The sequence below is a fragment of the Mesocricetus auratus genome, unplaced genomic scaffold, assembly GCF_017639785.1.
Source record: "Mesocricetus auratus isolate SY011 unplaced genomic scaffold, BCM_Maur_2.0 Super-Scaffold_100006, whole genome shotgun sequence".
Classification (NCBI taxonomy): Eukaryota; Metazoa; Chordata; class Mammalia; order Rodentia; family Cricetidae; genus Mesocricetus; species Mesocricetus auratus.
In genome coordinates this window covers 9598911-9614048 of record NW_024429190.1, presented here as the reverse complement: position 1 = coordinate 9614048, position 15138 = coordinate 9598911, and positions in this window count along the sequence as shown.

The following is a 15138-nucleotide window of genomic DNA, read 5'->3' as shown; positions in this document are numbered from 1 at the left end:
CTCTGTATTGCTTTGGAACCTGTCCTGGAACTCACTCTGTAGACCAGGCTGGCCTCGAACTCACAGAGATCCACCTGCCTCTGCCTCCTGAGTGTTGGGATTAAAGGCGTGCGCCACCAACGCCCGGCTGCCCATCAGAATTCTTAAGACTTCGTTCTGGTTCCAGCTTCAAACGCTTTATTCTTTTCGCGGTAGGAAGCACAGACTCGTTCTAGGAGTTCATTGCGCACAGACTCGTTCTAGGAGTTCACTGCGCACAGACTCGTTCTAGGAGTTCACTGCGAGCAAAATAATTCTCTACTCTTTCTGTTTTGATACTTAGTTCTTGTGGTTGGGTTTTCCCAAGCCAGTGTTTTTAGAAATTGACCTCCAGGTAGATGATCTCTGTCCCAAACTTTGAATTATGTTATTCCAGAAGAAGCAACCTGGGAGAAGTTGGCCTTCCCGGAAAAAAAGTCTCTTGAATTCTAGATGAGGAAGGGACGATCTTCTAAGTGACTTTGGGAAGTGTGAGGAGGAGGGGTCAATGAAATAGAAATGAATGGAACAATGCGCTCAGAAAACAGAACTGGACTCGACTTCTGAGTTAGTTCACTGGACAGCACTCTGTTAATCCCTACTCCTTTGTGTTTCAGAACATATCCAGTGACAATGCTGGTCTGCCAGGGAACGGCATTGTAGTGTGCCAAGACAAGCCAGTTACTGCCTTCCTACAAAGACAGAACCCAAATCTCGAGCACATTATTGAAGGCCCGACCTTTTCTGGCCCTGCTCACCTGCCTTCCACCGCTTCTACCGCCACCCTAAACTCCATCTTGCTTTTGGCTTTTCTCAGAACAATTTCTGTCTTGCCTCCTTTAAGATTAAACACAACCAGACTTGGTGGGACAAACCTGTAATCCCAGTACTCAGTAGGCAGGCTGAGGTAAATATCACAAATTCAAGGCCAGCATGGGCTACATACGGAGACCCTGACTCCAGGAAAAAGGAAGGGAAAGTGTCCGCGCAGACATTGCCCAGACCTCCCTCCGGTGACGCCCTAATTTGAGAGGAGTGCCCTTCTGTACGGCCCTAGCACACATTAGACGTTGCAAGGGTCTTCCTCAGTGCATAGAATTTCTTTTCAGGTCATCTTTTGCCTAGTATTCTAGGAATGTTAGTTAACAAATGAAATAAAAAATGACACTTAAATCACTAAGACTGTACCATCTATGGAAAGACCTCACTGGATCTTATCAGTCATGTGATTTATGTAGAGTCTTTCACATCAACAAGCCTATTTTTGGGGCTACTAAATTTGAAGATAGCACTACCTGTTTTAAAGGATCGTGGGTATGTGTGGGAGAATGGGTCCACATGTAGGAAAGCCTGTGCACATGTGGGGAGATGAGCGGAGGATGTCAGGTGTCCTGCTCTGTCTCACTCCACTGTATCCCCTTCGGTCTCTCACTGAACCTGAAGTTGGCCATTGTGGCTAGCCGGCAAGCGCTCACGACCATCTATCTCTTGACCCAGTTCTGGGGTTACAGGCATATGTGGTCAGTGTCACATCTTTTGACCTCATCACTGAAATCCTTGGCCCTAAACTCTTGCCTCCCTAGACTCTTCAGTTTCTGTTCAGTCCCTCCCGGCAGCTTTTACCCTTCTGACTCCCTTCATTCTTCCCTGTCCTTCCTGCCATGGCCTCTCTCGATCTGGCAGCCTTGTTCCCTTCAAAGTTATTTAGATGTTTAAGTTAGCCTCTCCCTGCTAAACTGCTCTACCCCCTCCCTGTTTCTCTCTCCTCTTTCCTTTGAGATAAGGTCTTTCAGGATACAGCTAAGGCTGACCAGGAACTGAAGGTGTAGCCCAAGTTGACCTCAAAGTTATAAAAGTCATACAAAAGAATGGGTGAAAAAGTAGTAAGATAACATCAAAATCCTCACTTTTTTGCAGCTACTGTTGAGGAAATCTTAAGATTCATACACAAATGCAAGAGACTTAAAATAACGAAATTGAAAAAGAACCAAATTGGAGGACATACCCTTCTTAATTCCAAAACAGACTACAAAGCTATAGTAATCAAAATGGGAGTATGTCCAAAAGAGCTATAAACTAATGGGCCAGAGTCTGGAAATGAACCCGCGCATTCATGGTAGGTTGACCATTTAACGAGAGCACGGATACAACTCAACAGGGAATCTTCAACAGATGACGCCTGAACCTCTAAACAAAATGTGCTGTCTCCTTCCTTCCTTCCCAGAATCCTACACAAGGGTCCACAGCTATCTGTAACTCCAGTTCCTGGGACTCTGACACCCTCTTCCAGTCTCTACAGACACTGCATGTGCATGGTGCACACACATACGTGCAGGCAAAACACTTATACACATAAAATAAAATAATTTTAAGTGAGAAAAACACAAAATCAATATAAAAGAATAGGCAGCCAAACTCCTCAATAATTTGTTTATTCATGAGTTGCAGGTTAACTCTTAAGGACAATAGGATAAATTTTTGGCATATCTGTGTTGTGGACCATTAAGCAACTTATAAAAAATGAATACACAGGGCTGAGTGTTGATGGCATAGCCTTTAATCCCAGCACTCGGGAGGCAGAGGCAGGCGGGTCTCTGTGAGTTCGAGGCCAGTCTGGTCTGCAGAGCGAGTTCTAGGACAGGCTCCAAAACAATAAAGAGAAACCCTGTCTCAAAAAACAAACAAAAAATGGCAATCTTTCCAAAAGCAATCTACAGATACAATGCAATCCCCATTTAAATCACAACACAATTCCTCACAGACCTTGAAAGAACAATACTCAACTTCATATGGAAAAAACAAAAAACCCAGGAAAGACAGCTAAAACAACCCTGTACAATAAAGGAACTTCCAGAGGCCTCACTATCCCTGACCTCAAGCTCTATTATAAAGCCATAGCCATAAAAAAAAACAAAACAAAACTTGGTTTTGGATTGGCATAAAAACAGACAGGTGGACCAATGGAATTCAACTAAAGACCCTGACATTTTTCACACACCTATGAAAACCCGAGTTTTAACAAAGAAGCTAAAACTGTAAAATGGAAAAAGATAGGATCTTCAGCAAATGGTGCTGGCATAACTGGATGTCGATTCCCATGTACAAAACTCAAGTTCAAGTGAATCCAAGACCACAACATAAATCCAACCACACTGAATCTCATAGAAGAGAAAGTGGGAGGTAGCCTTGAACGCACTGGCAAAGGAGGACTACCTCCAAAATATAACACCAGCAGCTCAGCCACTGAGAGCAACAATCAATAAATGGAACCTCATGAAACTTAAAAGCTTCTGTAAAGCAAAGGGCATGGTGAATAAGGCAAAACGACAGCCCACAGATTGGGAAAATATCTTTACCAATCCCACATCTGACAGAGAGCTGATCTCCAAAATATATAAAGAACTCAAGAAACTAGATATCAAAATACCAACTAATCCAATTTAAAAATGGGGTACAGATCTAAACGGAATTCTCTGCAGAAAATCTCAAATGGTCAAAAGGCATTTGAGGAATTACTCAACATCATTAGTCATCAGGAAATGCAAATGAAAACAACTCTGAGATACCATCTTATACCACTCAGAATGGCAAAGATCAAAAACACCGATGGCAGCCTATGCTGGAGAGGATGTGGAGTAAGGGGAACATTCCTCCATTGCTGGTAGGAGTGCAAGCTTGTACAGCCACTTTGGAAATCAGTATGATAGTTTCTTAGACCCAGAATTATCACTCTTGGGCATATACCCAAAGGATGCACACTCACACCACAAGGACATTTGCTTAATTATGTTCATAGCAGCATTATTTGTAATAGCCAGAACTTGGAAACAACCTAGATGTCTCTCACCTGAAGAATGGATAGAGAAAATGTGGTACACAATGGAGTATTATTCAACTGTGAACAACAATGACATTGAAATTTGCAGGCAAATGGATGGAACTAGAAAAAAATCATTCTGAGTAAGGTAACCCAGACCCAGAAAGAGAAACACAATATATATTCATTGATAAGTAGATACTAGATGTAAGGGACAACCAGACCACAATACCACACTCCACAGCTCCAGAGGAGCTAAGTAACAAGGAAGACCCTAAGAGAGACACATGGGTCACCCTGGGAAGGGGAAATAGATGAGATCTCCTGGATAAACGGGGGGGGGAGGTGATAAAGGGGGGGATGTGTTGTTCTTTGCTGCAGTTTTGGGCAATGAAACACAAACCACCAAACTAAACAAACCCACATGGAATTCACTGGGAAAGGGAGGGAAGGGAGGGGTAGGTGCTAACTGATCCGGAGCAGAATGGAAACAGAAAGGAACAGTGGGAAGCCCTTGCTTAAAGGGAAAGGGGGTGGGTTAGAACAAGGCTTAGCAGTTGGGGCCCGTTGAAACTGGAGTCATGGAGCTGCCGCTGCCCGGCTCCACATGGCCCCAGGTCTGCATGGTTTCTGCATGCAGAGTCCTTATGCAGCCACTTAAATCATACACAACGTAGCCATGCAACCTTTGACAGCCTTTGAGCTGTCAGTTTGCCAGGATATCAAATAGCACAGCCAGGAGCGACCACTCGTCAAAGATAGATCCCAGGTGAGGGAAGGTTACCTGGAGAAGAGCCATCCCAGGGTGGGGAAGAGAACCCAAGGGTTAGAGGGACCCTGGGACCAGGAAAGGTTCCCTAAAGAGAAGGCTCAGGCCCAGGAGAGGGAAGGTTACCTGGAGAAGAGCCATCCCAGGGTGGGGAAGAGAACCCAAGGGTTAGAGGGACCCTGGGACCAGGAAAGGTTCCCTAAAGAGAAGGCTCAGGCCCAGGAGAGGGCTGGCGCAGAGTGACAGGCGGGTGCTGAGGAGAAACCACTGGGGCAGGAAAAGGAGAGGAGTCGGGAGTAGGGGCAGGGCCAGGTTGACCAGAACCCAGGGAGAGGGAGAAGGCAGGATATCAACAGGATGGGGGATGAGAACATGAGGGAATGGGGTGTTGGAGTTGGGGGAGGGATGGGATGGGAGAGCAAGAAAAGAGATATTGGAATAGAGGGAGCCGTTACAGGGCTAGGGAGAAACCTGATGCTGGAGAAATTCCCAGATATCTACAAGGATGACCCCAGCTAAGATCCCTAGCAATAGTGGAGAGGGTGCCTAAACTGGCCTTCCTTGTAATCAGAGTAGTGACTACCCTAACTGTCATCATAGAACCTTCATCCAGTAACTGATAGAAGCAGATGCAGAGACCACATCCAAGCAGCAGACCAAGCTCCAGGAGCCCAGTCAAAAAGAGGGAGGAGGGGTTATATGAGCAAGCGGGGGGGGGGGTGTCAAGATCATCATGGGGAAACCCACAGAGACTGTTGACCAGAGCTTGCAGGAGCTCATGGACTCCAGACTGACGCTGGGGAGCCTGCATAGGACTGAACCAGGTCCTTTCTCTGTTGGTGACAGTTTTGTAGCTTGGACTGTTGTGGGGCCCATGGCAGTGGGACCAGGATCTATCCCTAGTGCATGAGCTGGCTTTTTTTTTTTTTTTTTTTTTTTTTTTTGGTTTTTCGAGACAGGGTTTCTCTGTATTGTCTTGGAAGCTGTCCTGGAACGCGCTTTGTAGACCAGGCTGGCCTCAAACTCACAGAGATCCACCTGCCTCTGCCTCCCGAGTGCTGGGATTAAAGGCGTGCGCCACCAACGCCTGGCCATGAGCTGGCTTTTTGAAGCCCATTCCATATGGTAAGATTCCTTGCTCAACCTTGATGTGGTTGGTCCTGCCTCAGTTGAATGTGCCAGGCTTTGTTGACTCCCCATGGGAGACCTTACCCTTTCTGAGGAGTGGAAGGGGGTGGTGGTGGTGGGGAACTATGCTTGGTATGTAAAATGAATAAAAAAATTTAAAAACCAAATACTTAATAAAACTTAATAGTTAACAAAAATTACTTAAGAAGGTGTCTTAGCTATTTATTTATTTATTTGTTTTTTGTTTTGTTGCTGTGATAACTTAAGGGAGAAAGGGAGTATTTTGACTCACAATATGAGGTTAGTTTGTCTTACTCTTCTACTGCTGTAATAAACCACTATGACCAAGGTAACTTACACAAGAAAGCCTTCAGTTGGGGCCTTGCTTACGGTTTCAGTGGGTGAGCTCATGATCATCATGGTGGGAGCATTGCAGCCGGCAGACGGGTGCTGGGGAGTAACTGAGAGTTTACATCTGATCCGCAAGCAGGAGGCAGAGACTGGGTCTGGCTGGGCCTTTGAAACCTTAAAGTCCACCCTCAGGAAACCTCCTCTGAGAAGGCCACAGCTCAGTCCTTCCTAAACAGCCAACTGTGAACCAAACATTCAAATGTGTGAGACTAGGGGCCATTGTCATCCAAACCATCACGTCTAGTCCCTCCCTGCCCCCTCCATAAGTGTTAACAAATGCAGAATGTATTTAATTCAACTCTAAAGATTCCCATAGTTTTTTGTTTTGTTTTGTTTTTTTTTTCATTTTTTGGTTTTTGGAGACAGGATTTCTCTGTATTGTTTTGGAGGCTGTCCTGGAACTCGCTCTGTAGACCAGACTGGCCTCAAACTCACAGAGATCCTCCTGCCTCTGCCTCCCGAGTGCCGGGATTAAAGGCGTGCGCCACCAACGCCCGGCAGATTCCCATAGTCTCAACACAGTTTAAAAACCCAAGTCTCCTGATACACAAGGAAACCTCTTGACTAGATACTTCTGTAAAATTAAAATTAAAAGCAAGTTATGTATTTCCAATATACAATGGCACCAAATATTCATCCCCATCCTGAAAGGGAGAGCCGGGCACAGTGGAGAAATAAAACAGGACAGCAGGACAAAGTTCAAATCCTGTAACTCCCTGTCTGATGTCAAATGGCTTCTTAAAGGCTTGCTCTTTGCATTTCCTACTCCTTTTAGCTTTGCTGACAACAATACATTTTCTCTCTTGGGCTGTTTCCACATCTGTTTGCAGCTCTCCTTGTCTTGTCGGCCGCGCGGCCTGTGTCCGAGAACGTGCGGAGGGTGTCGGGGATTGACAACACAGAGACTCGTTCAACGATGTAAAGAAAACTTTAAGCAGGCCCCAAAAAGGTTCAAGAAAACTTCCTAAGAAAAGCTCCCTCCAGAGAAGCTTCTGCTCTCTCCTCTCCCCTGGCTGGTTCTGCCTGACACCAAAAACTGATCTGGGCGTGTCAGAAGAGGCGGTTAGTCTTTGGACAAGGTCGAGGTCAGGGCGGTTTCCATGTGCAGGCCTTTTCCAGAAACTTATTGTCCCGGGCATTGTATTGTTCTTAGTAAACATGTTTTTAGTAAACATTGTCTTACAGCTGCCTACTCCCAGGCTGAAGGGGAAGTGGGTCTCTGCTCAAGGTCTGGTGTCCCCACATCTCCTCTGCAGATAGCCCATGGCTCTGAAACCTCTAACATCTTGCGTATGTGTTGGGGGAGAGAGGGAGGTGACATCCAACAAAATCCAGGCTTCATGTTCACAGTTTCATGCAATGGCATCTCCAGGCCTCCATTGAGGACTTGTCTACCGTATGCCTGGCTTCAGTGCCTTTCTTTAGCCACAGAGGAAGATCCCACAATTCCAATCCTGCCACCACCAAGTCATGCTTGCTTGTGCTGGAACCTGGCCCCTTTCTTGAGTTACATTTGCTCAGCTTTGACCTGTTGGTGTTTTCCTCAGTTGCATAAGCTTCCCTTTTACAGGTTACAGGGTTAGCTGGGTGGAGTCTTACTCCCAGGTTCCCTTTAGTGACACCCCATCAGGCCTTTCTTTAAACCTCATCTCCCTGAACACAGGCTGTAGCTGCAGCATTATATTCCCGGGTGTTCTGCTTCTCCTCAAACTGTACCTTTTCTCCCTTTATGCTCCATTGCTCTATTCATTATAGAACTGCCTAAGAGTAATCGCTAACAACTATACTGCAAGTCAATACTCGGTTGTCTTGAACCCTTGTCTGCCAATGATATTAGTCCTACAGTCTTCAAAATTTAGCCTCAGGGAGATTCTTAGGACAAAAAGCAGCCACATACTTGGCTAAACTATCTCAAGAATGGTTTCGCTGAGTTTCAGCAGGTAAGACTTCTAGTCTACCACCTGATCCAGAAGTCCCCTCCGTACTTCTTCTTTTTTTTTTTTTTTTTTTTTTTTGGTTTTTCAAGACAGGGTTTCTCTGTATTGTTTTGGAGGCTGTCCTGAAACTCACTCTGTAGACCAGGCTGGCCTCGAACTCACAGAGATCCGCCTGCCTCTGCCTCCCGAGTGCTGGGATTAAAGGCGTGCGCCACCAACGCCCGGCTCCCTCCGTACTTCTTATGCCATTGATTTCTGGCTTTATCCCATTATTGTTATTTCTGTTTTCATATGTTTGTTAAGACTGCCTTTTTTTTCTTAATATACATTTTAGAAGAATGTTCATGGGCTACTGAGAAGACTATGTATTCTGTTGGGATAAATTAGTCTGAGATGTCTGCTAAATTCTTGTTAATCTGTTGTTCTTTTTTTTTTTTTCTGAGACAGGGTTTCTCTGTGTAGCTTTGGCATCTGTTCTGGAACATGCTTGTGGACCAGACTGGTCTCGAACTCACAGAAATCTGCCTGCCTCTGCGACTAAATGCATGTGTTTGTGCCACCATTGCCCAGCCTTTCTCTCTCTCTCTCTCTCTCTCTCTCTCTCTCTCTCTCTCTCTCTCTCTCTCTCTCTTTTATAGAATGATCTACCTATTGTTGAGAGTGTGGTATTGAAGTTACTCAATATTGCTGTGTTGGCGTTAATCTGTGACTTTATGCTTAGCAGTATTTGTTTTATTAAACTGTGTGCACCCATGTTCATATATGTTTAGGGTTGTAGCATTTCCTTAATGCACTGTTCTCTTAATATGAGGTGACCTCCTTTATCTCTTTGACTAGTTTTGGTTTGACAACTATTTTCTCAGAGTAGTGACACCTGTTTCTTCGTACTATTTGCTTGGAATGCTTTTTCCCGTTATTTCCATGCTAAGTAGCATGTGTCTACTTCTGTTGGTAAAGTGTCTTTCTTGGAGGTAGCAAATAGATGGATCCTGGCTTTTGTTTCATTGTTTTGATATGTGGTTGATATTCAAGGTTATAGTAGAAAGGTGTGTGTATTTCCTGTCAAGTTGTTGTTGACTTCGTAGCGTTTAGTGTTTGCCTAACAATTGTTCTTTCCTACTGTTCCAGCATCGTTTTTACGTGTAGCCTCTTGATTTAAAAAAAAAGATTTATTTATGTTATGGATATAAGTGTTCTATTGGCATGTACAACTTTATACCAGAAGAGGGTATCACATACCATTATAGATGGCTATGAGCCACCATGTGGGTGCTGGGAATCGAACTCAGGATCTCTGGAAGAGCAGCCAGTGCTCTTAACCTCTGAGCCATCTTTTTAGCCACACCTCCTGATGTTTTATCATTTTCTTCATATTGAAGAATTTTCTAGTATGCTTTATTGAGTTTACTAGTGATAAGTCACTTAGCCTGATATTTTATTATGGAATCCCTCTTTCTCCATCCATTGTGATAGATACCCTTTCTATTCTAGTAGTCTGAGTGGATGGCTAGGATTTTGTTAGAACTTCATATTCATCATTCCGTGTCCTTTTAAAGTTTCTGTTGAGGGGCTGGAGAGATGACGTGATTTTTAAGATGCAGTGATGGAAGAGACTGGAGAGGCGGCTCAGCTGTTAAGAGCACTTGCTGCAGCCGGGCGTTGGTGGTGCATGCCTTTAATCCCAGCACTCGGGAGGCAGAGGCAGGCAGATCTCTGTAAGTTCGAGACCAGCCTGGACTACCAAGGGAGTTCCAGGACAGCCTCCAAAGCCACAGAGAAACCCTGTCTCGAAAAAAACCAAAAAAAGAAAAAAAAAAAAAGGAAAAAAAGAGCACTTGCTGCTCTTGTAGAGGACCCAGGTTTGATTCTTAGCACCCAGGTGGTGGCTCACACCAGTTTGTAACTCCAGTCCTAGGGGATCTGACATTTGGATTCTATGGGCATCAAGCTTGCAAGTGGTGCACATACGTACATGGGTGTATATATAGATATACAAAATGCTCTTTTAAGATGGGTCTCAAGTTGCCCAGGCTAGCCTCGAATGTTCTGTGTAATAGTTGGGGATGACCTTGAACTTCTAATCTTCCTGCCTCTGTTCCCCAAGTGCTGGGATTACAGGTATGTGCTACCATGCCAGTTTATGTGGTCCAAGGAATTAAATTCAGGGCATCATGCATACTAGGTAAGCATGCTACCAACTGAGCCACATATTGTATTTTATGTATGTGTGTGTATGTATTTATATTGGAGGTGGGTACATGTGTGTAAGTGTGCTTGTGTGTAGAAGCTAGGTGTCAACACTGGATGTTTCTCAGGAGCTTCCTTTTTTGTGACAGATTCTCTCACTGGGAGCTGGGACTCACTGATGAAGCTAGATTGGTTAGCTAGGGAAATCCTGCTGCATCCACCTCTCCAGCGCTCAGAATACAAACACAGCCTGGCTCTTTATATGGGCACTGAGGATCAAATTTCCCATGGTTCCATAGCAAGTACTTTACCATCTGAGCTATCTCCTAGATTATAATTATTTTTTATAGAGAAAACACTTTTTGTTCAGAGATGCGTCAGCAGAGGAAGTTCTATACATATAGGAAAGTTTCAGTTCTCAGGGGCTTCTGTACTGAAAAATATAGACTTCTCAGTGTGCTTTTATAGTCACTATCTTTTGACTTCCAGTGCAGAGTACCATTCTTTGACAAAACTTAAAAAAGTTGTCTCCCTAGTTTCTTTCAGTTTCACCAAATTTACATATTCCTTACTGTAAGTTCTCTGATTGCATTTAATTCCAGAAAAAAAAATTCCAGTTGAAAACAGAAGTTGAACTTAAGCATGGTATCCGCTGTAGTCCCAACACTTGGCGTTTGAGGCAGAATGATCAGAGTCCTGTGTCCTGAGTGACACAAGGAGACCTTGTCCCAAGAAATAGAAGAAAATTTTTATTAAAAGATTCTTTTGTTGGACATGGTGACTGTAATCCCAGAGAGGTAGAGGCAGGGGAATGTCTGTGAGTTTGAGGCTAGCTTGGTCTACATAGTGAGTCCAGGCCAGGCCAGGGCTATATAATATATATATATAATATAATATAGTGAGATTCTAGCATTAAATTCTTGGTTTGATGGCTCCTTCCATTTGTGCTTTATCTTTTTGTTTTGTTTTGTTTTGTTTTTTTTTGAGACAGGGTTTCTCTGTGGCTTGGGAGGCTGTACTGGAACTAGGTCTTGTAGACCAGGCTGGCCTCGAACTCACAGAGATCCGCCTGCCTCTGCCTCCCAAGTGCTGGGATTAAAGGCATGCGCCACCAACGCCCGGCGGTGCAGGGCTTTTATACAGAGTAAAACAAAACAAAACAAAAAACCTCCCTAAAAATCATAGAAAAAAATTGATAAATCCAACAGATTTTCTTTTTTAGCTCTTTTTATTTTATTCACCAAGCTGTCTCACTAGCCAAGTTAAAATTGTCTTGTTAATATTATTTTGTTTTATGTGTATGGGTGTTTACCTGTGTGTTTACCTGGCCACCCTTTGTGGAGGCCAAAGGAGGTCAGAAGAGGGCATTGGATCTTTTGGAACTAGAGTTACAGATGGTTGTGAGCCACCATGTGAGTGCTGGGAGTTGACCCCAGGTCTTCTGGAATATCAGTCAGGGCCCTTATTGCTGAGCCATCTCTTTAGGACCCACAGCGTTTCTTGTTTTTGAAACAGGGCCTCACATAGGGCAGGCTGGCCTTGAACTTCCGACTTCTGATCTTCTTGAGTTCTAGGATGACACGTGAGCACCGCCACATCTGACTCGTGCAGCTGGAGACCCAGCAGGGCTTTTGCGTGCCAGGCAAGCATTCTTCCAGCTGCACCACATGCTCTGCGCTTCTTTCCGTTTGCCCCAGGCTGCTCTCATGCGGAGTCTACCGCCAAGGCTTATCTTGAACTGCACTGACCCTCCTGCTTCCATCTCCTAAAGGTCATAGAAAAAACAGGCGTGAGCCACAACACTGCACTTGCAGTCCCTGCTGCTTTTGTCTGGTGGAGGCTCGTGGGTGGGTGAAGGAGGATGCCGCTGTGCAGCTCTGGCTGACCTAGAACTCACACTGTAGCCCAGATCGGCTGCAGACTTACAGTGATCCTTTGGCTTCTATCTCTGGAGCGCTGGGATGACTGCCGTGTGCCACGATTGTCTCCTCTCTCTCTCTTTTTAATTTTTAACTTCATTTTATGTGCATTGATGTGACTGTGTCAGATCCCCAGGAACTGGAGTTAGAGAGAGGTGGGAGCTGCCATGTGGGTGCTGGGAGTTGAACTGGGGTCCTCTGGAAGAGCAGCCAGTGCTCTTACTCACTGAGCCATCTCTCCAGCCCTTGCCCTCTCTCTTAGAGTTAACAGTGTGTTTGTCTGAAGGGGAAATGTGCAAAGAGAAGAGCAGGTATGTGGTGTGCAAGCATCTAATGTTCTCTCTATCAGAGCCAGAGAAATAAAGACATTTTTCTGTCAACTCTGAAGACACAAGAAATTTCATTTCATCTGTGTCTGAGTGGAATGCAACACAAAGAAGCATTAAATTATTTTTCAATTTAATTTCTACATAATAGTTATGTGTCTGTGGCACAGTTTAATGATAACATGTGTTTATCAGAAAGTATCTCAGAGTTGAGTGTGGTACATAGTGACTCAGACCTTAAATCCCTCCATGCCTGACTACATTTTGTTTTGTATTTTGAGGCAGAGTTTCACTATGTAGCTCTGGTTGTCCCAGAATCACTATGAAGATACCAGGCTGACCTCAAATTCACAGAGATCAGCTTACACCTGCCTCCCAAGTTCCGGGATTAATAGTGCACCAAGCTTTTATTTTTAATTACGCATATGTTTGGATATAAACACAGAGTGCAGATCCGAGGTGTCCCAGTTTGGTACCGGGAATGGCACTCAAGTCCTCTGCAAGATCAGTGAGTGGTCAATCACTGAGTTGTCTCTCCAGTCCCTATTGGTTTGATTAAAAATCAGTGCATATATAAATTCAACAACCACTTATCAATGTTGAGATTTAAAAGTACCCCATCAAATGTTCAAAAGGAGGCATACGAACTCTTCACAGTGTTACCTTCAGCTATCTTTACATAGTGGGTTTGGAGAGAAGAGACATCCATTTGTTGGGAGTTGTTTGGTTCTATGTGAGGGTCTCTCTAGCTAGGCTGGCCTCAAGCTCACTATGAGATCTAGATACTCCCAATGGCAGGGTTACAGGTGGGGAATCATGCCTTTCTTCCAGTTTCTCTGAAGTTGCCTCTTTTTGTTTTTTCAAGACAGGGTTTCTCTGTATTGTTTTTGAGGCTGTCCTGAAACTCGCTCTATAGACCAGGCTGGTCTCAAACTCACAGAGATCCGCCTGCCTCTGCCTCCCGAGTGCTGGGATTAAAGGCGTGCGCCACCAATGCCCAGTTGAAGCTGCCTCTTGTAAGGAGCAAATGCCTGAGTTAGAAATGGAACAGCCAATGAAATCATCTCTGGCTGTCTTAGTGCTTCTTAAACACTTTTTAAATTTTTTTCATTTAAATTAGAAACAAGATTGTTTAACATGTCAATTCCAGTTCCCTCTCCCTCCCCTCTTCCCCTCCCCCCCACTAACTCCCTATCCTGTCCCCTTTCTGCTCCCCAGGGAGGGTGAGGCCTTCCATGGGGGATCATCAAAGTCTGTCATATCATTTGGAGCAGGGCCTAGGCCATCCCCCATGTGTCTAGGCTGACAGAGTATCCCTCTATGTGGAATGGGATCCCAAAGTCCATTTGTATACTAGGGATAAATACTGATCCACTGGCAGAGGCCCCATAGATTGCTGAGGCCTCCTCACTGACACCCACATTCAGGGGGTCTGAATCAGTCCTATGCTGGGTTTCCCAGCTGTCAGTCAGGGGTCCATGAGCTCCCCCTCGTTCAGGTCAGCTGTTTCTGTGGGTCAGACTGGTCTTGACCTCTTTGCTCATCACTCCTCCATCTCTGCAACTGGGTTCCAGGAGTTCATTCAGTGTTTAGCTGTGAGTGTCTGCCTCTGCTTCCATCAGCCACTGGATGAAGGCTCTAGGATGGCATATAAGGTAGTCGTCAATCTCATTATCCGGGAAGGACATTTAAAGTAGCCTCTCCTCTATTGTTTAGATTGTTAGTTGGCATCATCCTTGTGGCTCTCTGGACATTTCCCTAGTGCCAGATTTCTCTTTAAACCTGTAATGGCTCCCTCTATTATGGTATCTCTTTACTTGCTCTGCTCTAATTTTCCCCCTTAAACACTTTTTCCTGGCTAAACTAAACTGTGAATTCCATCCAAACTATGGACCATGTCTTCTGCGTTTAGTACTGTCGCACCTGCTGTGCGGCCTGCATCCGAGAATGTAGCGAGGTGGTCGGGATAGATGACACAGAGACCGGTCAGTTGCTTTAAGAAAACTTTATGCTTCCCAAGTCAGCTTAGGAGGAGACCCCAGTCCGCTTAGGAGAGAGCTCTCAGGAGAAGTCTCCTCAAGAAAAAAAAAATCGCTTCCCTTTTTAAGGACTTCTGCTCCATCTACATACAATTCTTTCCAGACTTCTCACCCTCCTGGCTGGTGGTTTAATCTCCGGCCCCAGAATCGGGGAGACACCACAGGGGGGACAGGAAGAGGCATCTAGCCATAGGGGGTGTGAAAGGCATGGTATTTCAGTGAGCAAGCCCTTATCTGAGCCCTATCAAGAGCTTTAGCACTGAATTGTTTTCAGTAAACATTACACAGCTGCCTGCTCCCAGGCCAAAGGGGAAGTGGGTTTCTGCTCAAGGTCTGGTGTCCCCACATAGTACTGCATACAATAGCTACCCATCAATTAACTGAATGAATGAATTTACAAATGATCTAACCTAAATACAGTTACTGGGATTTTTACCATGACCACCAGGTGGCTCTCATTTCCAAAAGTCTCAGCAATTCTCTTGGAAGTAAGATTGGCTTAGGGGGGGGGGACCTAAGAAGCTTTAATGTGCCAAAAGAGGATGCTCACTAGTTAATTCTTCTTCTTCTTCTTCTTCCTTCTTCCT